At 41.1% G+C, this 26,835-nt stretch overlaps 1 long non-coding RNA gene across 1 annotated transcript in view; it reads left to right on the plus strand.

The window, feature by feature from the left end:
* The window catches only part of LOC135327365 (uncharacterized), a 31,774-nt gene extending 18,682 nt beyond the window's left edge, over window positions 1-13,092 (plus strand). Inside the window, exons 3-4 of the long non-coding RNA XR_010387484.1 lie at window positions 10,129-10,169; window positions 10,344-13,092. This is a non-coding gene — a long non-coding RNA (uncharacterized LOC135327365). The remainder of the gene's footprint in view (window positions 1-10,128; window positions 10,170-10,343) is intronic.
* The last annotated feature ends 13,743 nt before the right edge of the window (window positions 13,093-26,835 follow it).

The following is a 26,835-nucleotide window of genomic DNA, read 5'->3' on the forward strand; positions in this document are numbered from 1 at the left end:
TTACTGGTATGTACCTAGGATCATTGAAAGACCGACTGCCAACAGCTGGCATCTTTAGAACCTATTATTCCCTTTGCTGCCTCTACTAAACCAGAGCTTTCTGGAACAGTATGAATTAATTCCCAACAGTTACGAATCCTGCATAGTTCATTTATTCATGAGCCTGTAAAAGGCACTAAAATTTAAGAGTCTGAAATAAAAATGAGTGTAATTGCACCTGGTTTTAGATTCCTTCCCATTCTGCTCTACCATTTCATTTTTACTGCCATTTAAATGGCACAATGTTTAATTGAAAGCTCTGAATTGCTGATTGCTGTTACAATGCAACTTCTCAGTGGGGAAAAATACACCCTTTGTAAATAATTTGGAGATGAAGTAGTATCCTTGCTATGCACAGTTGCAGATACGGATGTGGAAAGACAGAATTAAAGCTGTGATAGTGCCCATAATTTCTGTCCTAATGAAGATTCATAGGGCTGGTTTTAGTGAGCAAGCTGTGTGAATCCCTTGAGAGCTCTGACATACATTGGAGGACATAGCATACATTTCAGCAGGACTCCTCCATTCCTGGGTTAATTAGCAATTAGTAGCCATTAATCATTTATTGATTAGGTTAACCATAATCTCGAAAATTTAATAAGGAAAATTTCTGCAAAAAGAAAAATAAACATAAATCAGACATAAGATAGCGTGGGAAAGATCCACATCCTAGAACTTAGGCTGAATTCAACGAAAGGGCTGTTGGCCACACAGCATGGGTGATACTCAGCATTTGCAGTGCAATTTCATTAGGCCGTGACTAACATGGACATACTGTGCAAGGTGCTGTGCCCAGAGGCAATCAAGTAACTGTGTCCTAGCACGAGTATGCAAAAGGAGATGGGACCAACCGTGAGAGCACATGCTGACAGCAAAACAACCATGATCAGCTAGCTAAGCAGTGAGTTCATACAGTGATCTTTGCATGCCTTCTCCAGAAGGTTTGAAGTCAATGAGGAAAGCTTTCCAAACAATGCAGTAATCTGTGGGTCAGGCTCCTTTCTGCCAAATATCAACTCTGGTGAGAATTTTACATGTTTTGGAACTGATAGGAAAGTAATGATGAAGCATAAGATTCAGTGGCTACTTGTTAAATAGGAACTATCCAATAGGAACAACTGGTATGAAATAATGTGGTGTTTGTGGGCAGGATTCCCTGCATACTCCTGCTGTTAATACTACAGAATGGAGCTGGTTGGTTTGAGTTTTGCTTTTTTTTCCATTCCCAATCCAAAACTTTGGTCAACATTTGCAAACCCAATAGGATACCTGAGCCAAGTTTCAAGTTAACCCTGATCAATCTGTGGTTTTAATCATTCCTTCATCCTTGCTAGATTTGGGACTGAAAAAGCACAAAACTCAATGAATATCAAATTTTCTTTATTTTATTTTGAAATTCAGAAATATTGTGTTCACCTGAATGCAAACTTGATGGGCGGCCATATCTCCTGATAATGTCTCTGGGAAATGAAACTGCTGACACTTTCGCATAGCTCTAGTTTCCAGCCACTGTAAGCGTTTTAATGATATGATCAATAACCATAGAGATAGAAGGGACATTTCCTACCACACAAAATACAATAGCTAGAAACATGAGAAGTGGTTTATGCATCCCTTTAACTGGTGGTTAACCTCATCAAATTACTGCACCTGCTAAGGCTGTGAGAAATAAATACAGCTGGTGTCAGGGTCTAGCCAACTGAACCCAATGCTATGTTAATCTGAACAGATGTAAGCGACCACATGATCGACTCCAGCATGACGTGATAAGACTGTGCTTCATCATGAACTGGAGTGATTGGTCCCAAGGTGCAGAAAGCAGGGCTAGATACAGCTAATTGCTTCTCCCTCCCAGACGAATCCGGCTCTGCCAAACCCACACAATCAGGGAGTGATTTAGTTTGGAAGGGACCATGTCCAGGGAGCTTCAGAAAGACCAGGAAGCTGCCTCCTCAAGGTCTCTGAGAGCAGCTGAGCTGTCAGTGGGACACAAGAAAAGGAGAAACAGCCTTCACCTAGAGCGAGACTAGACATCCTCTAATCAGAGGCACTGTACAAACACAGTGTAGCTAATAAAGCAATGGCCTTGTTCCCAAAGAGGAGAGGACAGAGAGTAAGTCAAGACCCCAAAGCATGAGAGAAAAAAAACAAACAAACAAACAAACCCATGGTATTGTCAACCAGGCACCTAGCAATTGCAGGAAAAGATTGTTTTGAGAAGGAATGTGACAGAGAAATAAAGTAGCTCTGCACATACTTCTAGAGGAGAGACCCTACACACCTGGGATGCTGGTAGTTGCTGGTGTTTAGTGTTTAGTGTTTTTATTTTGCTTTTTATGGGAAGACCACAAAGGAGCTTGCTTGAATATTGAGCAAATGGGTGAAGGAGAACAAGAGGAGAACTCCAGAGTGCTTCCCTTTCTTTCCTTCCACCCTTTATCCCAAAATGACCCACACTACTTTCTTCAGCAAGCACCACCTAAAAGACTGAGCCAGTGAACAATTCCCTTCCTATGAGGGGCTTCTCCTGAGCCTCTTACACGATGCCAAGAATATTTTACTAGTGCTTACTTGTGCAGTGTAACAACACTGAGCACATGATGGCCAGGAGAGGGATGCAGAACAAGACGTTGTTTTGACCCTGTATGCAGTTCGGCTCTTATTGACTGCTCTGAAAGCTGATCAAACATTTTCATAGCCTGGAACAGAAGCCTCTTTATGAATGTAAAGAATGCAGCCAGCCTGTCCCTCTTCCTCCAGTGCATAATTTCCTATGTTTTTCCTCATGCTTCGTTCAGTTTAAATGGCATGAAATGTAAAGTTACGAGATCTCTGAAGTACTGTCACTTCTATAGCAGAGGGGTAATGAAGCAGGTGAATAAAATCCACTCACATAAGAACACGGGCTCACAAAACATACAGGCACGTAGACACACAGTGCATTCTAACAGATGGTGAGAATTACATGGTTACTCCATGAGCTGCATCCTCTTCTGGAGGATCTCTATGTGTAGATTATATGGAGGTATAGATATAAATTATACAGACACGTGTTCAGATTAAGGCCAACAGAACTAGTCATGTGCTTACAGTTCATATCTTTTTTGTGTGTTTCTGAATTGGAGCCACCAAGCAATCATCCACGCACAGCACACCTACCAAGCTAGAGAAGGACTGAACCAGTAGTCAGGATATTGCCCTGGCACAAGAGAGACCTAAATTGGCTCTTCTCAGCTTGTGTGACAGTTTGTTTAGACTTTGTTCTCAATCTAAACACAGAAAATCTGGTGCTGTTTTAGGACACACAATACGTACTTTTCACATCTGGTTGCTTCTCTTTTTCTTCCTCTGGTCATGTATACAAATGTATACAACAGAAAGTATGAAAAACACGGATGTGAATCCATATTGCCTTTCCCCTTTTCTTACACAGAATCCCCTGACCACATTGTTTACAGTCAAAAGATGGTTCAACACTATGCTAAGGTCTAGCTTTTTATGAATAGAGAATATACTCAGGCTGTATTTGCTTTGTCAGACCAGGAAAATCCTCAGGATTATGTTTCAGATGAGAAAGATGCAAATCACCGTAATTTATTTATAACATTGCACCTAATAATCAGGATGTTGTTTCTGAGATTGACACAGTTACATCGGGAGAATGTCTAAATGAACTATAAGATACATGATGGGAGTAGATGACCTCCTGACATCCGTTCCAAACTGAAGGTTTTCCAGAAAGGCCCTAAAGAAATACAGTGTTACAGTCATTTTTGGTTAAGGTGTTTGCTGACAACAAAAGAAACCAACCTGCTTCAGAGTAGGCTGGTTAAACATTTCAGGCTGACCCCAGGCAGGGCCATTAAGTGACCAACTCTAGCATTTTAGTGTCACAGAGACTTCAAACCTGCCACTCAGTTTCTGCCTAACCCTGAAGGCACCTAAGTTTTTTGCCAGTCCCTTCAGCAGCTACATTTCTGTTTTTGCATAGGTGCAAAGTGACTATGTCTGCAAAACCTCATCTGCATCCACAAATTATATACCACCCTCTTCCTGTGCACCTCTGAGGACCCAGGATGGTGAGCAGGCTGATGTTACTCTTATCCTCCATAACCCAATCATTAGAGCATATCTTTGCATCAAAAGAAATGTGCCTTTAGGTTTTCCCTCTTCCAGGCCAAAATAGGAACTTGATAGCATGACTTAGCTCTAGGAGTGTTCTTGAATCAGTAGACACTATTATTTTCTCTTCCTGAAACTGTACATCTTTGTGTAATATAAGTAAATATTCACGAGGCCACAAGGAGCAAGACAATGTCTTCTTGACAGCTGTGGTCCTTGGCTGATATAGAGAGGTCCAGACCTTGTCAGGGTGAATAGTAATTTTATATAAAGTTGAACTCTTCAGTAACAGTGTTACTATTCTTTTTAGACACTCACTTTGGAGAAGGAAGACTTAGCACTCAAGTCCCTACTCCAAATCAAGCAAAAGTTAGACTTGAATCTCCTCTGTCCATGAAGAGCTAATTTGGCCTAGGCAAAGAAGTAGTTTGCATCTCTCTTATTTGTGGCAGCTATTTCTGAGAGACAGAGTTTAAGCCTAAGCTTCTCCTTACTGCCTTCACAACTGGCTCAGCAGCCAGCTGAACATGATGCACAGCTTGCTGTCTATTCCTGCTCAGTCTTGTAACGAGAGCCTACATGTGAAATGACTGATCTGTGCTTCAATTCTCATGTGCAAAACAGAAATATTAGCAACTTGCTACCTCTCACAGATGTTGAGAAATAAGGTAGTGATGTGACCTTATACTATAGTAATGAAGACCACACACAAGTATTTAGAAGATGACAAAATTTCTTATATTTAACAGTATAAGCACTAAATAATATTGCCTGCTTAGCGCTTCAGCTAGTGCAAATCCAGACTACTTAACAACACAAACCCTAATTCATTGTACCCTAGAACATCCATACTATGCTGCTGGAAATACAGCAAATACAGCTTAATCTCAAAATGACCCAACATTAAAAATGTTTATTCAGTTCAACAAATGAGAATTTTCAATTTAGCTTGACCAATCAACCAATCTGTAACTAAAATGTAGTAATGTCCCTTTTGGCAGAATTAGATTTTCTGTAATGCAATTATTTCCATAAAAAAATTCTAGCCAGCCCAGTAAATAAACTAGGAGACACTCTGATCTCTATCAGTAATGATGGCTCAGGTGTCTGGTGAAGTAGCTCAGTAGTGTTCTCAGCAATACTAACCTCTGTCCAGACCTGTGTCTGGCATAAATCTGAGTAGCTTCTTGTGAGTTTGGAAGAAATAAACCACAAAAGAAGTTCTAGCCGCAGATGAACTTGTCTATTACAAAACTTTTTTGCTGTGTGTGTCACACTGGGGAAAAGATAATAGTAATAGCAGCTCTAAGAACTGTTAGAAGTTGCATTTTAGTGCTGCCAACAGCTGGTATAACAAGCAAGATAATCAGGGGTGGAAACATATCCTCAAATTAATTTTAGCAGGTTTTGCTGGACTCCTCTTTTCCAGATGCCATAGAGCTAAATGACAGTTGTTAAATATTAGAAGGGGAGCAAAAAATTGGAGTTGTCTAATTTTTTTTTTTAGTCAGTCAGCACATCATTTGCTTTACAGCAGTTTTGGCAGAGTAATTGTCTAAACAGAGGTTAAAAAAACTTCTACTATAATCAGATATTACATTATATTAAGTTATGGCACTAGAAAAATATCTTATTCAGGGTTTTATTCGCTGGAGTATTTCAGCTGGTTAAAACATTTGTGGGTCCTTCCTTCCTTGATTAAAAAAGAACACAGAGAAATTCTGCAAGAACAGATGGGGAGGGATAGTAAAAACTGCATGAGGAGATTATAAAACACCAGTACTACCGAGTTTTAATGGAATTTAAGCTCCTGTCTTCCAAAGATGCCACCTTCCCTCCGTACTGCAAACTTTATCAATTTACAGTCCATCCTGTACAACATAGGCAACACCACATGTTTGAGTAACATTTGTCAAAACAGCAATGCCTTTGAAAGAAGCTTGCCAAGTGTGACTGCCATATGTAATTAGCTTTTTTTTAATGTTAAAGTAGCACCAAGGGTTGCACCTGCAATTAGGAGCATCTACATGCAGCATGATTATGGTCTCTGTAGACAGAGGAGCCAAAAGAGAAAAAAACGAGAAGCAAAGATCATATCCAGACCTCCTACTGTAGGTGCCAGACCAAGGGCTGAGACTAATTCACTCTCAACTGATCGGGGAGCAAAGGTCTGGCTGCTTCAGATAACCAATAGCCAGAGTAGCTCACTGTTCTTTTGAATGTAGATGTCAAATTAACTATGATAGCATTGTTGCACACCTATAGCAGAAATTCTATATATAGCCTGTAAATTCTGAAGCTCAGCTGTGAACCAGCCTCCTACTGATTTCAGAAGGAATCTTAACTGCATTGGAAGTGGTGAGCCTAAGTGAACATGAAGTGCAATGCCTTTATCGATGATCATTCTTCTTCTTTAGAGATTATTTGAATGATTTTAGTGATGAAAATATTTTAGTGGAAGCAAAGACATGATATATGACCTAAAGGTTTACAATCTAAGAGCCAGATCCTGCCGTTGGCTCCATGTCAGATGGCCTACTTGTCTAAAGGCATCTTTTTTCTTTTTATTGCCAGGATAGCAATTTGTGCAAAAAATACACAGCATAACCTGCAGGAAGGAAAGAAACAATCTAAGACTTTATTCATATGCTTTGCTCCAAAAAGATTACAATGGTCAGCCTATGTAGTAATGCTCAAACAGTATTAAGTCCAACATTCTTGTTTGTACTATAGCATATCTTTTAGAAAGATGTGCAATCTTCATGTCAAGACTTCCAGCAATGGCGAATCTATCACCGCTATCTATGCTCCAAAAATCTATGAAAAGTCTCCAAGATATCTATGAATCTATCTACGCTCCAAAAACTGTCCCAGATACCACCCTCAGTTCCACACCAAGATTTCCACTGTAAGCTTTTCAGTTAAAGAGTCTAGAAATATCAGCCAGCCTCTTCCTCTTATAACCAATAAGCAAATCTTTTCAAGACAACGAGGGTGAGCTCTTTTACACTGTAAAAACCTTCTTCACATCCTGAATATTCCTTCAATTTTTTTAAATTGTGACCATGCAGAGGAGGACTCATTTCACCTAACATTAGCCATCTAAAAGTAGTCATGAAACCTAAGCATCTTATTCTCATCGCTTTTGTGTTCAGCAGAGAAAAACATCTCAGGAGAGTAATTCACCTCATTGCCAGATAGTTGCAATAAATCACCCTGATGAGGTACTAATCTTTCCAGTGACTGTAGAAGGAGCCTGGGCAACAGATTTTGACTAGACATCTAATTTTTCGATCGAGACGGAGCCCATCCCTTAAGTGGTAACAGTATTCCTGTAGGAGCTAAAATATTACTCCAGTACCTTGTCTCCCAGTTCTCCCCAGAGAAGTAGACATTATTCCCCGAAGAGATCATGGCTGGCCTTCATCTCCAGTTAGCTTGTTCTGGCAGGAGCACTTGTCCCAGCCATAGATAAAACACTGAAGCTGACTGAGAAGGAAAAAAAAAATGGAAAAGACAGACTGCTCACATAGCATTTGTGAGGCAGCAAAGTTAATTGCTATGTAATTACCACCCAAGTAAATTGTTTAATGTGGTAAAATGTGACCAGGGTTGTTACTTCTGTTGCAAGCAGTGGCTCATGATGCCATCTGCAACCCATCAACAGATCACATAGTGAATTTGCTGCAGATGTAAAGCAAACCCTCGACATCTCCAAGCATGTTGTTAAAAACCTCCATCAATTGAATACTAACATTTCTGTTGTTTCAGATGTCACTGTGGCTATTTACATATGGCTCAATGGTGCCGCACTTGTTCATGTTGATGAGGGAAGAATACGGTTAGTTAAGAGAAGAGCAGGTTGGCAATGGCTTCTGAGGTTAGAAACAAAAATAAAAGGGGGATAAAAGACACATCAGTGTTCAACCATAATTGGAAATCCAGCTACGCAGCATGGAGAGGGGAGCGATGAGGGGGAAAGGAATGTGGTCTGTCATGAAAGCAGCAGTCTGGCAATTTACTGTGGGATCGCAAGCAGTTCGTATAAACAGCAGACGGCTGCTGCATCAGCTACTGGCTCCTTTTGGGCGTACTCAGTGCCCAAAGCCAGCAGATAAGTGTGCCAGGTCAGCCATAACCCCATGGGGCGCCAATGCCCAGATCTGTAAAGCTGAGGCAATGCACTGGAAGCGGGTGGCATGCAAGTGCCCTGAGATCCTCCAAAAGATGTTGCAACACAAAGTGAGCATGGAAATGCAGCATCTTCAGCACAGCACTGTAAAGGCACACAGTGCTCCTCGGCAACTGCAGGGCTTTGGCACAATATGTTGCTTCCAGCTTTACAGGAACTGCCACGGTATGTGGGAAGAACCTTATACCTTATTTTAACAGTCTTATCGAATTATCTTAAATCTTCAGCACAAAAGGTCATTATAAAAAAACAAATAGTGACACTTTCAATCTGCGCTTTAAAGGACCGACCAAATTCCCATTGCTGAGCATCCTGTCCCCAGACCACACATCACTTGACACATGTAAATGCTTGGGATTGTTTCTCACCTCTTTAGGTTTTCTGGATTTTATTTATTTATTATTTATTTTAAAGGCAGCATTCCAGAAGCAGATCAAGGATCTAGGAACCACCTTTTTATATTGGAGCTCCTCGGTGCCTGAGGTGCTTTTGAAAATGTCTCCCACACTTCACAGTAACCCAGATATTCAGCAAATCTCATTCAAAGCAGAAAGCTGAACCCTATAAAAACTGCTCTTCCTGCTGAAAGGTCTCTAGGATTATCCGCATGCATTACTTCATGAGACAGAAATGCTTCCCAGCTTCACTGATTGTCACACTTTGAGCCATCTCTCACGTCAGGAGCTGCAGCCTGATTTTGCTCTTTTGGTTACTTCACATAGAGTTGTAGGGAACATGGAGGAAAAAGAAAACAACCTGCAGAGCAGTTTTGTTTTGTTTTGTTCTGTTTTTGCTTTTGTTTTTTTAACCCAGATAACTGTACTGCCTTCATACCATTTTTGTATATCTGGTATGGATGCTAGGCTCCGTGGAGAACCTGTACTTGCAGAAAAATCAGGAACTTCTCAAGTACATGTGCTTGACTCTATGCATCCAAAACAAACAGGCACAGGTATACGTTACCTGACACAGACATTTTGCAAGTGCAACATGCACATATACTTCCAAAAAATGACCCACAATAGCCTGACTTTTTGATCTCATAAAAAGTGAGGCTGAGCTTGACTTACCTGGGGCTAAATTCTTCCTTCATATGGATGCACACACTGGTATGAACAGAAAAAGGTTTTCTTTTTGTGAGGAATAAGAACGACTTCCGGATTTTTTTAGTTGTTTCCTTTCTTTCTTGGAACTGGTTGGAGAAGGAATGGGTGTGCATAAAGCTGCACCATTTTGCACTGTGGGAGAATTTCTCTTAGTGAGAGGGAGAGAGAGAGAGAGACAGACAGACAGACAGACAGACAGACAGACACTAGTCCACAGCTCTTTCCAGCCCAGGGGAACTTCATCTGAATTGGGACAGAAATCTTCCAGTGGAGCAAATTGCCACAGTTTGGCTGATTACAGGAGCTGGAGAGTTATTATCTCAGGTTTTGGAGGACAGCAGCAGACTGGACAAGCTCCAAACTGTGGGGTAATGCTGCACGTTTATAATACTGGCCTTTGGTGCTCAGTTTTGAGCACACTGCATGTCATTTTAATGCACAGCATAGACAGGCAATTCCTGACATATTCCAAGAACAGATAAGGCGCGCATCCTCTTGTATTTTTTTCCTTTGTGTTGGAAGAGTGATTTGTAATGTGCGATAATGCACAGCAATCTTTTCTGGCATTACTGTGGGAGCAAAGCAGTGTCATAATGATGTTTACTGTCATAAAATAAACTGTAATAAAAAACCAGAGATACTAGCACTTGATGATCTCTTCCATTACAGAGCATTTCAGGAAACAGCCGCCTTGGCAGATCACGCACCAGGTAAGGAGTGACGCTGGGCACACTTAGATCATGACAGATCCCATGCAAAAGCCCAGAACATTTGCTTTCTTTTATAACTAGTTATATCAGTAGCCAGAAATGGTATTTTGTCATCAAACTCGTCATGCCAGCTAATCAAGCTCTATTCTTGTTTTTATGATCCTCTCTTAATAGGCTGACAAAGATGCTGCAGCAATCCAGAAGATAAAATAGCTTCATTGGCCTTGAGTGGCTTTTCTTGTCCTTCTGCAGGCTCACACTGCAGAAAATGCAATGACCATACTGTGAGCGGTGTCATTTCAGTCAGTTGAGAGCCAATACGTGAGTGATCGCACGTGTTGCAGAGATGTATGTATCACAGAATTAAAATGGTGCAGCTCTGCAACTGTAAAAGACAAGGAAACTTCAAACAGATGTGAGTAAAGACATGTCACGAGAAAAGGTGACTGCCTTTCCTGGATCTCCTGGATTTCCTACACTAAGCATAGTAAATTGTCTTGGAAAAAAAAATCTACTTTTACTATCTGTAAGCTATAATTAGTGTGTGAATGAGGATAATTCAGGAATTGTACATATTTTGATGGAAACTGTTTCCAAAGAATTATTATTTTCAGCAGGAAAATGTGGCATTTAGCCAACCCTTTTTTTTTCTCAGTTTAAAGTCACACAAGAGAAGTCACACATAGAGAGGAGCTAGGCAGATGGCTATTTCATGTGGAAAATTGTTTTCAACTTCAGTGTCAAAATAAAGAATGTTTAGCTGTTTCCAAATCAAAATATTTTGTAGCATTTTATTCCACTAGTGATATTTAGACTTCTTATACTGACTGAACACCAAAATGAAATATAAGCATTACAGAATTTCATGTAGGCTGTAAATTCTGTTTTATGACTAGGTCTAAGCATAACTGAAGTAAACAAACTAAAGTGTGGGGTTTTTTTCTTTTTCTTTTGAAAATATGTTGGTTTTGCATAGAGTGTAAATCAATATATGATGTGAATCAATACTTGCAATAATTATTGTGAGGAATAACAGAGGACCACAAAAATAAAGACAGACATGTTTATGGCATCTTAATTTTCCTTTTAAGAAAACAGGAAAAATGAAGCCTTCACAGATGAAGGCCAGTTTTGCATTGTATTTCCTCCCAGATATTTTTTTAGCATTTTTTAAAGTTCACAAATCAAGGCAAGGGCATCTTCTCTTGTTCTCAGTAGGCAAAGTATATAGTTTTACTGCAAGGGGAAAAGGGCAGCAAAGTTGATCTGCAAATATCTTCCTTGAGCCTTAGTAATTTTAGACAGGTGCCCTTTGCTTAGTGATACTTTTTTCTTGAAAGAATGCATCTTGGCACAAAGGGGAAAAAAAGTAATTGTAGACATCTGGCCTTTAGAAAGCCAATGGCTTACAAATTAATTTTACTGGAGGCTGTAGCAATTACAAGACTTGATATTGCCATCTGGATATTCAACTGAACCTCACTGCAGATACCATTCCTCTGTCCATGTTTCTGTTGCAATTTATTGAGGAAATATAGTGCATTCTGACATGTCCTAAAATATTGTGTCACTGTTAAAGATAATCAAGTTCCCGGTCCCTGTGCTGATACTGAAAACCTCTCAGAGGCTGGCACTCATTATGTGAAAGACCACTTCTCACTCCGCAAGTGCTGTTTCTCTCTTTTGACAGTCGTCTCCACTGAGACCCAGGCTGCTGCTGCTGGGAATGAGTTCCCATGCTGGGGTGGGCAGAGTGCTCTCCAAGGAGCTCAAAACATCTTTAATTAAACCTTTAATTAAACCTTTTTTATAGACTAGGCAGAGAACCATTGATGTCCAAGATGACAACACCTGTCTTGGAAACAAAATCTTTTTGGAGGAAGGTACTAGTTCCAGTGAAAGGTCTATCTAAGCAGGTCAAACTTCCGGCCAAAGAAAGAGAGGGAAAAGGAAAATAGTTTGAGAGTAAGTCAGTAATCCAGAAAATGCAGGTTCAGAACTGTCCTCTGCCCGATAACCACAGGGGCACCGAGCTCCCCTATCTGGAGCGTCCTACTCCCCAGGGCACGGGCAGAATTTCTGTCACCACTTTTCACACACAAAACAGCAAGGTGTGGAGGGCCTTTTTCAGAATGAAACAGGAATGTTTTCAAAACCGTGAACTGTTCTGTATGATGAAAAGAAACATTTAGAGCTCAACTCCAGTGCTAGCACAAACAAAATAACATACAGTGCAGTACAATACAATTCAAGAACTCTTTTTCTTGGAAAGAGGAATCCAGAGAGCACTAGATGCAATGAAAAAGACCACAGTGCCAACAGCAAACTTAGAGTCTACTTTATACTACCAGTATAACACAAAGTCTCCCCAACTCTGAAGGCTCCTGAATTTGTAACCTTACTCCTGGCTCCGGGACACAGCAACAGCTCTGTGCCCCACTCCAGAAACTCCTTTACTGTCCTCGGCAGGAGGTGGGACTGCAGAGGTCATCAAGGCATTGGCAGTGTGGACCTGTAACCAGGACATTGACACCTTTTGGGACAACTGCATCATGCTCACCCAGCCAGCATCATTCAAAGGTGGGCTGGGTTGGAGGAGACTCAAAGTCTGTCATGGTTCCCTGGGAACTACATCCACATCAGTGCTGAAATTGCCTGCATCAAGCATTGTAAACCCAAAGCCAATGGCATGTTATGCAAGAGGTATTAACATGTCAGGATTCCTTCTTATTATTTAAAATCCCTTGGCAATATTTTTCCTGGTTGTCTAGCCCTTAACTTACAGAGCTTGCTTGATGGCTTTCTGTGTCTCTTAAATATTTGGGTTCTTGTTACTTCTGTTCTGCTTTGGCTTCTTAAACTGTCTGCTCTTGAAGTGCTTTTATTTCTAGTAAATAAACCTGGAATTTAAATAATGATTAAACAGTAATTCATAAAAGAACATAGTTGTGGCATGTTGACTCAAATGTAAGTTTATTTTGCATAATAAAATGCATCAATAGTTATCCATATTTAAAGCACAATTTTCTCATATAATAGAGTCAATATGAAGGGAACTATCTATCTTAAAAATATATAAGATGCCATCCTTCATTGTCTGGAGATTTCAAAACTGAGAAATATTGTAACTGCTGCTATATGAGCACAGCTCTTGAGTCAGCTTCTATAGGGAGATGTGAGATTTTTCCATTAATCATTGTTTTACTGCTACTCAGTTTCAGCCATTAACTTGTAATGCCCAGAAGGCTTATAGCACAGAGGATTTGACTGCTGCCAATGTAAAATCACCAATAAGAGGCTGGGGGTTTTAAAAGATCTGTAGCAATTTGCAAAGGTTTTTAACAGTAGAATCCAGAGGGTAAATAACTCTTAAAGGTTTTGAAATGTATGAAACCAGTTATAAATTCTTAGTATGAATATTGATAACATTATTACAATATCTTGTAAAAAGATGCTTACATTCAAAGCCTGACTGCTTTTCAATAGCAATGAAACTAGCAGAGACCTTGAATCAAAATCCTAGATCTATACAGCCCAAAGTAATGAGATGTTAAAAAATGCAGCTCTGAATTTCGGTCCTAGCTCTCTTCTACATTTTGGGTCAATTTTGCCTCATTGGAGTCCCAGAATGAAGCCTTACATCTACAGTTTGGTCATTTGGGGAAGGAAGAGGGATGCCATTGCTTCATTCTTCTCAGCACATTAAGGCAGACAAGCAATTTGAAACAAATTAGTGTTTCTGAATGGTTAGCTGGTCATTTCCCAAAGGAAAAGAAAATCTTTGCACTCAGGAACTGTCTTTTTCTTCATATAGTTAATTTTATCAAATCATTTGTGCATAAACATTGATGAGATAGTAGTAACCTAAGCACCTAGGTAATTATTATCACCTACACCACACAAAGTCATCAAAATCTACTTTTTTGTTTGCTGTGTGGCTACCTTTCAGTTAATAACTGCAATGTCCTGGTCTGAGCTGAAATCTAGCACTAAGGAATAGTGGGCAGTACCTAGGTGTCATAAGACCAGAAGCAAAGCTGGTTTTAATAGTTTTGTGTTTGAGGACTTTTGCAGGAAAGAATAGTGGCTGAAATTCATTCCAGGGCATGGGATTCATGCAAGCCCTCATTTTCCATATGCAGCACAAAATGTCTTATATGGACCATGTGCACAAGCCTGAATTTCAGAGGCTGTGAATTCTGACACAAATAAAAGACCAAATAACTCCAGATGCCATGAAATAAATCTAGATTCTCATGCTCCTGGCTACTGTTTCAAACAGACCAGCTTGCTGTCGGAGCCAAAAGTGTATGGTGAATTTGATTTTAAGGTGAATGTTCTCCTTTTTTAACCTAGTTAATTTGTATGGAGACCTTCCTGCTGATGGCTATCTAGGGTAGAGATTGCATTTCAGTCTGGTTTTAAGTGGAGACCTCAAATGGCTCTCCCACAGAATATAGAGTAAGTAACCTTTCACTGGCAGAGAGATGACAAGAGGCAGCTTAACATTTATTACATCAAACATCTGTCTGTCTGTTTTGCCAATGCCCATTGAGTTTTTTGGGACATTAGTGCACTCATTTGTTGCAATTATATGTGATCACTGTGGAATTCTGAAGTTGTTTTCAGGCAGGACCAATGTGACCCTGTGCAAGTGTATATGAGACCCGAATGTATGGGAGGCACCAGCTCCACCAGGTGTAAATTTGACCTTCCTTCAGCAGGTACATTACTATCTACCACAGCATAATATAACTGTCAGCTTCATCATTTAATGGCGAAAACTTCCCTAATTGCCTCCCATTTTTTCCTATGAGGATGCTACTATTATGGCTTATTGCTTATCTTCCTAGCAGTCTGAAGCCCAAGCAAAGCAAAACTGATGCTTTCAAAATTGCACAAAAGAGTGCAATTTTTAAAAGTAGATGCATTCATCCTATTCACAGGGGAGCTCTCCCAGATGAAAGAAATGTCTCTGCTACATTGCTGCAGCAGATAAGTTTGCTTCAGTTTCCTTCATGGTGAAAGAAAACTGCTCAGCCCTGTTCACAGCTACACTGGTGCACTTAAGAAGATGCCAACAACTGCATAGATACATGACTTCCCCATATTTCAGCCTGCCAGCCAGATGTGGACAGCTGCAGGACCCAAGACTCTGACTACAGCTCAAGGTTTGGATTCTCCCTTGCAAACTCCAGATTGTTCCTACGTGCACTCAGTTACTGGAGGGCAGATTTACTAAGGCTTTGTCAAGAAAATCTCCTTTCAGCTCCATCTTGTGCATTCCAGGTTATGTCACATGATGGAGGAAAAGCTGTGATGACTTTCCTCCTCTGTTTACAGAGTATGTCCCAGCTATCACTGAGACAGTTGCCAGTCATTAGCATGGGAAAGCCAAAACAAGAACTTGAGCTGAGTTCAGCCTGCAACAGAAAGGTTTTTGGTTCACTGGTGGTGAACTGAGTCTACATCTGCTTCTGGGTAGAGCAGGCAGGAGCAGGATGGAAGAGATCATGAATCCTTTGCAGGTTTAGCAACACAAGTCTCTCATTCACACAGCTATTTGGCACTGACCTTCAGAGCCAGGCTCCCAGACAAAGAGCAGATGCTCAGAGTACTCAGGGCCCAGCAGTCTGACAGTTCTGCTTCTCCCAGCATCCAAGTTCAGCATCACGGGGTGGCATAACAGAGCAAATTGCACAGAATCACAGAACAGCTGAGGTTGGAAGGCCCCTCTGGAGATCATCTAGTCCAACCCCCCCTGCTCAAGCAGGGTCATCTAGAGCACATTAGCCAGGACCCCATCCAGACAGCTTTTGCATATCTTCAAGGATGGAGACTCCACAACTTCTCTGGGCAACCTGTTCCAGTGCTCTGAAACCGGCTAAGGCAACACCACCACTCAGACTCGTGTGGCCCTTGAACCTACATGTCCTTGCTCTGGTAATCAGAGTGGGAGGACAAGATGATCAGAGGGGCTTACACAGATTTCACCCCAAATCCTAAATGTGGCATGTGGGTAGTGTGTAGCCTAAGTCCACCATTAGTCTTTGGCCTTGCAAGTCTCACTGTGCCAGGCCTCAGCAAGTCATGGCTATGTGGTTCCCTTCCCCAGGCGCATCCATCATCAGCTTCCTTTCCCACTTCTTTCTCACTTTAAGGGCCCCTTTAATGAACCGAGCTAGTTTCTGGAGCTCTTAATTTTAACCCTTTCTTGTCCTGCTGGGGGCAAGCACAATGACTGTCATGATCTTCATGGGTGTATAATTATTGTGAATATATTATTAGCAGCATGTTCAGTATATAAATGGTGCAGCATTATTACTTGAACACAAAAAAGCTACAAAGCAAGGTAGGATCCAACCAGGGTAACAGGTAGAGGAGCGGGATGTTCCTGCGACTGAGGCAGAATCTCAGCTCATCGCTAGCAGGAGACCGGATTCAGGATGGACATGCTGTTTGTCCCCTGGCAGCACCATCTGGAGGACGTGACAACCCAGCAAGGAGTGTTCAGGTCACTGCTGTCTCCATCGATCATATCTTCTTCCCTGGGTATAAAATAAAGGGCACTGCCTCAGGTCCTCTTTTACATTAACTTAGGGTGGAAGAAATGGCTACTTGCCTCCCAAGTAGGCAGAAGATTCCTTGAGGAATCATCTCATTTTAAAACTAAAAACTACCTTCTAAGACAGAAATTCACTGGGATCAGTTTTGAGGCCTCAGACGTTACAAAGATATAACTGAAGTGAAGAAAGCAAAGGTTTAAGAAAAGCACTAAAACATCAACATTTGTGACTTTTTTGCTTTCCCATGCATTTAGTAATGTTTTGATTCCGTTGCTCTGTTATCAGCAAGATGCTTCATCTGAAATCAGAAGATGTCGGATCCAGCATGGAAAGCAGGTGTATGGCTAGAAAAGATGCTGCAATAACCTTCACAAACTGTCCCAGTCAGTCATTACCTGGTGCCTAAGGGGAAGGAAGCATTAGACAAGGGAAGGTCAGTTAAAGGAATAAAAGTTTTAAAGAAAACCAGTGATATCCCCTTTCTGTTTCAAAATGCATTGCTAATTCAATTCCCAGAGGAATCAATCGAGTATGATAAGTTGGTCTGAGAAACTACATCTCCAAGGGCACGTAATTGTGGCATTTGGTATAAAAGACAGCTTTTCTTCCTCCTCCACTTCTCAGCAAAAAGTGCTTTTATTCAGCATTTGGGTTGAAAGTGATAATTCCCTGTTTAATGGAAGTGGGCGGAGAAGAGAAGGGTAAAGGAGCTCAGATCAAGCCAGGTGACAGAGTGGGAGCTGACATTGCCACTGGAGATGGCCCTGGCCTGAAACCAAGTGCTGTGAGAAAGCCTAAATTCAGAGGACAGCGGGGCTGTTTCTATTCTCCTCGACTGCAGATCACCAGACTTTCTGATAAATATGGATAAAGATGCACTGTAACCTTGCAAGTAAACCCCATCATTTGCCCAGCCACACAGACGGCAAGAAGCCAAGGTCATAAACAGGGCAGAAGAGGGGTCCCTGCTTTACTCAGGGCAAATATTCCATTGAGTAAGTGGTATCCTGTCCCAAAATGACGCAAGGATTCCCTGATCCCACCTTTTAGAAAGTCAGGAGAGTAGGGGATGTGTCCCCTCCCAGAAGCAAGATACTTACTTAAGCGAACTTTAGCTAGTGTCCCTGCATGAGACAGTACTGCACAGCGCACTCCTGCTGATCCCTGAGTCCAGAGCTCCCTCCCACAGCACTGCTCTGCACCAATATAGTCTTGATTGCCTGGCCTTTCACCATTAATTCAAGCAAGACCTGGCTAAACATCTTTTGGCATACAGCTTTGCAGACAAGCAAATCTGAGCCCATTTGTAAAGTAATTAACTTCCTTACAAATTGCTTAGATTTGCTTCTCTAATCAAAAAAACCCACAAATTACAAATAACACTGTCTTTCTCATTACAAAAATGACCCTGCTGTTATCCATATTGTTGTCATTCTGCAAGGCCGGCTATAATGCTTAGAATTTAGTGTTACAAGCAACATTCTTCATCCACCCTTCTCAAAGGTCAACTACTTCTTGGGACAGAGCCCCAGGTTCAGTGAGACTGCTGTAAAACTGATGCAACAGCATAGTATTAAAAGAGAGAGAGAGAGCAGAAATCTGTCTACCGGCTTCAGAAACACTTGGCCCTTCTTTATTAATAATTAACACAGGTAGGTAGTTTATTAATAGATTTGTCTGTCAGTTTCTGCAGGAATCCATCAAAGAAAATCTGCAGCTTGGAAACATAATAAAACAAATTACCCAGGTAAAATGATAGCTTTCCAAAATCAAAATATAGCATGAATCCACAGCCTTTATTGAAAGCAAACACTAGCTTGAATAGCTATCTGGTTAAAAGGAATGGATGAGAAATATTGTTATGAAAAATTGAAAAAAAGATTTTCAAGCTTGCTTTTGATTGCCATTCGTAAAGCCCTTTATTTAAAAAGTTTGTTTCAGAATCTTATCTTTTTAGCAGTCGGTCGAAGTAAGGGCTCACATAAGCATTTATATTTGTGTGCCAGCTGCCTAGTAAAAAGCAGAATTAATGTGATATGACATCTCTGGAACTCAAGGATATTATTCGTGTGATCACTTGTGGGTCAATTTTGCCATGTTTGTTCCCAAAGAATAAAATTTTTCTGCTTTGACCATGACTTAAATTATGCTGACTTAATAAAACTTTTTGGTTCCTCTCCACACAGCCTTAAAAAGAAAAAAAAAAGCCTCCTGCTCATGTCTCCCCTTGGTATTGTTCTTATGGATTTCCATATAAGCTTCAAAGTGATATTTCATCAGACAGAAAATAATCATTAGTACAGCAAGAGAGTGCAACATGTATGATTTAAATAGCATGACTATCGCACAATATAGTGTCCTTAAACTGAATTTTACACTCTGAGCTGTACTCCGGATGGGATCATTACCAGTTTGCATCATGTAAAAGTTACACTGTTGAAACTGTTGTGCTACTAACCACACACATCCTTGTGAAACAGACTTCTCTTGCTTTTGAGGTTGGGGAATACTGATATGGAGTCCTACAGCTGGAGCCAGCAGAAGTCTCTCCCCTCAGCATTTTCATCAAGTTTTATTTACATTCCACCTAAATAACCGAGGTTTGAAAAGCAATGAGTCTTGGAGAATTTCATGGGGATCAGAGGGAGAGTAGGGTGTTATTGAACAGATAAATAAAAAAGTAAATAATCCACATATTAGTTACCCTATACTGTGCAGAATAGTCCCATTGGGTCTCGGCCAGTACACGCAAAGTTCAAGAGAATGACTCAACATTTCAAAGAGAGTGAAACAGTTGTAAAAGTAGAAAGGCTACTAAGCATTACTACTGGATATTGGATACCCATAAATGTTTAGATTAAATCAATAAGCACCTTTAAAAATCAACTCGAACATTGTCACCAATTACAGCAGACCAGATGTTCAGGCAGGCAGGCATAAAAACTGCAGCAGTTGTAGGAATGTTAGCAAGGGTGTATTGCATCAAAGTCTTTACGTGTAAAAATACATGTTCTTATTAAAAAGAGTGCGAAATGAAAGGTGAGTCACCATGTATATTCCAAGATTTAAGCAAACACCTCCTATATTTACTGATACAGTCCTAAAACAAGTGATTCCAAGGGGAAAGCAATAAGTGTGGCAGGCTCATATTCAGCCGCGAGTCTGATCTGTTTGCTCTGCCACCTCAGAGACAGATGGAAATGGAAGTGCCAGGTGGAAGATGGTTTTAGTTAATGGAGTGTCAGTTATCTGTTCTGTGTGTCTTAGTTCTGACCAAAATCCTCTGGTAAAGAACAAGGGTCTGAAGATAAAGGAAATGGACAAATCTGCCCCACACCCTGGAGATGTTCGGACTGCAGTATTAATGTGATCTCATTTAAACTTTGAACTAAATGAATCTTAGATAATGAACAGAATAACCTAAAAAGAGACGTCATCCTTCACAAACATTTCTGCCAGATTTACCATGCCAGTTAACTATTTTACATATACGGACTTAACTGTGATAAGAGTCCTTTTTAAAATGTACTGATTGCAGGCTCTGAGAGATAAATCTCCATGCCCTGCTCTGTAATTAACTCAAGATTTATTAATTTATCAAGACTCCTGAAACAAGCATGTCTAATTGCCTTCTTTATTAATACATTCAAGAATGTTTAACATTTTACTGCCACTTAAACAAGAGTTCTAATAAGATATAGTATCAATTAATGGTCCTGTTAATAGTCAGCTGGTATTTTTACAATACCAGCACAACTCTTTGTTAGACATTAAATACCATGCAGCAATCATAAGGTTTGTGGGTTTAGTTTGGAAGGTGCAGTGCAATGATACACTGCCAAGATTTTAACAAGGATCTCCCACAAGACATTGCTTCATTAAAAGGATGGTAAAACTTCTCCGCTTTGGGCTTGCGCATGAAAGCAGAAAGAAGGACTAAGAACTCCATTAGTTTGTTTTTTTTTCTTTTAAAACCAATATACTATTCCAAAACCCGAAGGATCTAAGTGCAATGCACTGCACTGCTTTTATTTGGTTCTTTAAATGCCCTGATCTTACAGTCTGGAGACAGGGTTTTTGCTTTGGGTTTTGGGTTTTGCTGTTTTGTTTTGTTTTGTTTTGTTTTGTTTTGTTTTGTTTTTCTGGTGAGATTGTCAAACTGAACTAAAGTGGGGTTAACATATATGACCACCCCTGTGCTCCTCACTCATGGCATTCCTCAGCTCTGGAAGCACTCTGCAGCACCTCAGAGATAGATTGAAATGGAAATGTCAGGTGGAAGGCTGGTGCTGACAAACCGTAGTCAGGAGCCTTAGCTCCTTCCCGTGGTAGAGCAAGCCCTTGGCGGCTTAGTTACACTAGAGCAGTCTTCTTTTGGAATGAGAAATAATGGCACAAAGGAACAAACAGAGCTGACCATAATGGCTTTTCAACAGAATATACTGTTCTGTTGAAGCCAGTATTTTCTACAGGTGGGCTGCTTCCATCAAACTTCATTAGAATGTTTTTTCTGTGAAGCCTGAGACTTGGTGATGACATACGTAAAACTAAAGAGTTGACTATGGTGTCAGTTAAACATTGACCTGTGATGTAAACAGCACACCACAAAGTCCCTACATGGTCTGTTTTACAGTGGCATTTGTTAGGGCATCTACAAAATCACCAGGCTCAATGATGCATTATGATTTAGCAATCAAATATTGTTTCTTATTTGAATGTTAGCCAATGCACTCATACTTTTACTTACTCCATAGACCTACTGAAAGCTTGGCTATAAAATTTACATTAAATTCATTAACTCAATTGATAGTATTTTTATCTCCTTTGTGAGCATGTCACATAAGTCACTGAACACTAAAGAGCTGAATGAGGAATAAACTGGGAAATAACTTCAAATACCACCAGATACCAGAAGCTACCAGTGCAGCTGCTGCAATCCTCTGCAGTTTCATTAACTGAGAAAGCCATTTGCAGCAGTAGAGGACCCATAAGCACACCAGCATGGGAAAAGATGATCTGAGTGTGACTGCTCTGTTTCTTATTCAGCACTGACTTGACTGTCTCCTCGCAGCGCTGTGTAGTGCCTTTGAGCTAAGCGACCCCTCCGAGGGACAGAGTGGTCTCAGGACCCCGCAGGGGTGTGCTGCTTTTGGTTTCTATTTGTCCAGCAGCCTCTTTTTTCAAAGGCAATTTCTGGGGTGCGAAGCACCACTTCACGAGGGAGGGAAGTAAACCATAGACAGTGTGTGGTGAGGTGTTGGAGCAGAGACAGGCTAGTAGACAGCAAATAAGGTAAGTCTTATGAGGTTCTTCATCCTCAAAACAACTAGTTCAAGAATACCACAGGTACACAATCAGCTTTTTACCCGGTAAGTTTTCATTTTCTTCCCTGAGATGTGTACAAACCTCAGGACTTTTGCTCTCAGAGATCTTACACTCTGAGATGTGTTCGGCTCCCTTTCAAGTAGGCCATAATGTGTACCAACTATTAAAAAAGAAAATGACAAGTTTATTAATGAATGGCAAGCCTAACGACAAATTGGCAATTCTTAGGTGAATAACAAGCTGATGTTTAAAGGAATTTAACTGTACCTTCCTCAGTCAGACATTTAAGCAGCAGTTGAGCATACACACAATTTTTATACATGTGAATAACTTTGTTTGAATGAACCTTGCTGAAGTTCAAGTGTTGTGTCAGGCCTAGGATACTTAGCACCAAGACCTCAAGACAAGAGGTTTCATCATGACAAACTTGTCCTCCCAGCATTGTGTAACATGGGGTTCACCTTGTCCTTTAAGCTAAAGGTCACAACATTATGACTTAGGTAGGCCGAGAAGAAAACAGTGTGCTATAGTTAAGTATCTGCCAGGAAAAATACTCTTCTTTGGACAATGTAAATCTAGGGCCTATTACTTGGAGTAGCTTGATTCATCTCACCTTCAGTTGCCATATCCAAAGTAAATCTGTGTCTTCTCATATTACTGTGTAGGAAGTCTCTAGGGTGGCTCACAGGCCACAAGTACCTCTTTGTACATGGCTTGATGAAAAGATAGAGTGATCCTGTAGAACTTTTTAGGGGCTGCTTGCCTACGGTGGGGTTCAGCTTTGGGCCTCCAGCTCACCATCAGCTCCTATGGTGATGATACCTGGCATAAAAGACAGCTGGTATCTTCTCAGGAGGGTTTGACATGATCTGCTGGGGCAGTCTGCAGGGTCCTGAGACCACTCTGTCCCTCAGAGTGGTCACTCAGCTCAAAGCCACTATGCAGCACTGTGAGGAGACAGTCAAGTCAGTGCTGAATAAGAAACAGAGCAGTCACACTCAGATCATCTTTTCCCATGCTGATGTGCTTTCTTTTTGCTAGGTTAATTAGCCCCAGTGCACACCACACTAACCTGATCATACCACCACAGGACCATGAACTGGTTCACATAGAGCCAATACTTTGCTGGGCCATATAAATGGGCACTGGGTTTTAGTGGCCTCCAAAATGTATCCTTTTTCCACCCCTCAAGAGGAGCAGAATATTTTTTTCTTATGGTCCAGGAGTGTAAAGCCAAAAAGTACCAGTTCCTGGTGTTTCCAGAAAGCCCCACATCAAAAAGCCAGTGCAATCCCCCAGCTGCTCCTTGCCATAGTGTCAGGTTTTGTATTCAGAGAGGTTTTTGTACTGAGATTCCATTACAGTTTGAGAACAAAGCCTACTCAATTGCTGGAAACAAACTGTTTAGCTGGGAGTGAATGACTTGTGCCATTTTAAAAGCCATTAAAGAATACTTAGGGATACCATTATCATCTAATTATGACATGATGACCTGGGGAAGGGATAGCCTGCCTGAAAGATTGTGTGCTTTTTCTAGGCCTCTCAGCTGGTCTAAGAAAAGATTTTACCTCTTGCTATAAAATGTGCTGCTTACAGCTCTCATACCCACCCATTACAGCATACAGCCTAGTCTTCTATAACAAAAATGAGGGCAGAGCAGATACCTGGTTTTCTTTTAAAACAATGGACCAAAGTGCTTGAGCTCAGACCATCACAATTCAACTAGTTTTTCTTCAGGTTATTAATGCAAAAAGAATAATATTAGCAGCTGATGGTACTGAACAGGGTTTTAGATGATTTGGGTTTCGTTCCTTCAAGGTCATACCTGCTTCTGTAGAACTCAAGCTTAATCCCTCAAATCCCCACTGGTAAAGAGGGGATAATAATTTCTTTGTCTGCCTAGTCTGCTTGGATTAACACCCTCAAGGAGTTTGAATTCTTCCCTGGATAAAGGGGCTCAGCTTTTGAAGGGGTCCTGAAGGTGTTATTGTTAGCACAAGATCCTTCTTTCTTCTAAGAAAAAAAGGTCTTTAAATTAAAATCGTCGATGCAGTTCCAACTTCAGCAAGCATCTCTTACTGATGATTGCAATGCATGTTGCAGATTGAACCTTGTAGCTAGTTATGGCAGAGATATGTAAATACAACCATCACTGAGCAGGGGAGAACATGCAATGCAATTTCCACCCCTGTTGCTTCTTCAGTGTCCGTTAGCTTTGCCGTCTTTTAAATGGAAGCAGTAACAATCACCTGTCACATAAATCATTATGGACAATAGACATTTCAATGCCGTACTCTGAAGTGCATCTCCCTGCCAGCTAGTGGAGTCTTCAAAGCTAAGTTAAGCATCCGTGTTGTCCATATATTGAAAGGGGTAAGTCAGTCATGTGAGAAAGCAATTCTTAGTGACACTGGTTGGCAAGCTGCCTCAGTTAGCTAGCTATCAAGAGCAGAAGGGAGAAGTTTATATTCTACCTATTACTTCATGGCATTATCCTCTTACTTCCAAGCTCTTACAATTCTAAATCTTGTTAAAATCTAAGGATTCTTTATGGTTTTGAGTTAAATGATAGGATTTTTTTTTCTGCTTTCAGGTGTTTGAGCTTCCTTTAGAGCTCAGGTTTTCCCTGCAAACGGTGAAACTGGCATTTTTAGCATGAGTATAAATAAAAGCTGAGTTTTTCACAGAACTTCTGTACATGAAACTTAAAAAGAAGCCATAATATTATGAGACTTTTGCAGAAGAAATTGACAAATTGAAAAATCTTTTCCACTCCCCTGTGAATCCCCGAGCACTCTCTGTGTTTACAGCTATCTTGTAGACTCCGAAGTCTCCGATGCAAGCACAGCGTTCTGGTGTCTACACCACCAAGTGTGATCTTGCCACATAGATAATAATATGGGAGAGAGCTATTTGGTGTGCCCCAGGCAAAAGCACTTTGCTTGGGTCCATGGAGGGCAGCGCCTGCTCTTTCCGGAGTCTCTGTGATATGAAATCACTTCCTCTTATGACTGATAGATACCACAAGCTGAATGGCCCCAGATACAGGCAAACCTCAGAATTACAGGGAGTGTCTCCAGCCCTGCCCACTTGTTCTTTACATAGCCATTTCTCAACTAGCAATATCAGAACAGCAGCTAATCAGGACAATATGTCCTTGGCTTTTGGCTGCCTGGCTCAAACACAGTATTTTGGGGTCAGTGGCGCACTTGCTGGTATTCCACAGAGACCATAGTCATACATCTGATGATTGCTTCTCCTCTGGGCGTCTGATGGGAGGAGAGGAAGGGCTCATGCCAATGGCAGAACTGCTGTTTTTCAGCAGGGATGAGACACTGCTGAATTCAAAAGGGCTAAAAATATTCTGCTGCCTTCCTAATACCAATGTCCTGAGTGTTAGCCATTGCATTCATTCCAAAAGAGTTTGCTGATAAGTGAGGAGTAGCTTATGCCAATGCCAAGGCATGGGTTATTAGCCATGTAGGAACCACCAGAACCTGGTGAAGCTATGGAAAAACATCAGTGAGTCAGTAAATATCTTGGAATGAGTTCAATGTCTAGAAGACGGGTGAAATGTCAGTTAACTCACTGACGTTATTACTTTCTAAGATTTGTGCCTCAGAAGGGTTTAGAGAAACAAATAAGTGAACTAATGGCATCACAGAAAACAGGGCTTGAGTCACTGCACTTTGAGGTGTCCTAAGGTATCCAAGATGTCCACATGGGACTGTCAGGTATGACGCAGGACCTACAGCAGACATGATCTGCAGGATACTCAGTGATATGTAAAATGGCATTAGCTCCCTACTTAGGAGACAACTAAATGACAACAAGCCTTCTTGTGTGAGAGGCTCTACACAGTTAGAGCGCACGACCTCCCAGAGAGTAGACAGACTTCAAATCAAAACGGCTGCAGTAGGAGTCAGAGGAAAGCAATTATCATCCTGATTTACATATGGGCACATAAAAAACATGATTTGCTTAGGGTCACTGAGGAAGTCTGTGGTTCATAGATCAGTCTCATCCTGGTGCATCACTCACCAGATCACACTCCCGTAGCCCCCCCCGCCCCATCTGTGCACACAAACACCCCATAGTAGGGTGTGCAGGCTGGCAAAAGGATGCTGCCTTATCCAGCTTTTTCTTGAATGATATAATAGGACCGTGGGGATAGAAGGGCGTGCATGAGAAAGAGCCCCTTTCAGGTCATCCGAATTTCTCCAGTGAGAAGCCGTGTCAGGAAGACAACATAGATCAAGGGAATGTAGATGTTTTTGGTCCCCCTGGATCCTCTCCATTTTCCTGTTTAGTACCATTGCTGAACATGAGAATTTTATCCCTTGCCTCCCTGTTTTTCTCCTCCGACTGTGATGCTCCCATGCTACTTTTAGGACGGTGCACATAACTGTCTGTTGTGCCAGGAGTCAGAACGTCCTGACTCCAGCCGTAATGCAGGCTCCCATCAGACAGCATCATTTATGTGTGGTTAACATGGACACAGAAATGCTGTGCTCTCAGAGCCAAAGAGACTCAACCAGCTCATTAATTATTTCCATTCCCTCAGAAACTTCACTGAGAAATAAATAGCCGTGGAAGCTCATGCCAGCACTTGGACCTCACAGAGAAGAAGACACTCGGCTTCTTTCGAGCCCATCCCCTCAGGACACTCAAGTTCCTCTCATTAACATGACAATTAATGGCCTGCAGGCAGGATGGACATTGACAGATTGTGTATCCTCACTGAGTTATTGCTAGGTCCTTTCCCCCCCAATCCT

This window comes from Dromaius novaehollandiae, chromosome 2 (genome assembly GCF_036370855.1).
Source record: "Dromaius novaehollandiae isolate bDroNov1 chromosome 2, bDroNov1.hap1, whole genome shotgun sequence".
NCBI classification, from domain to species: Eukaryota; Metazoa; Chordata; class Aves; order Casuariiformes; family Dromaiidae; genus Dromaius; species Dromaius novaehollandiae.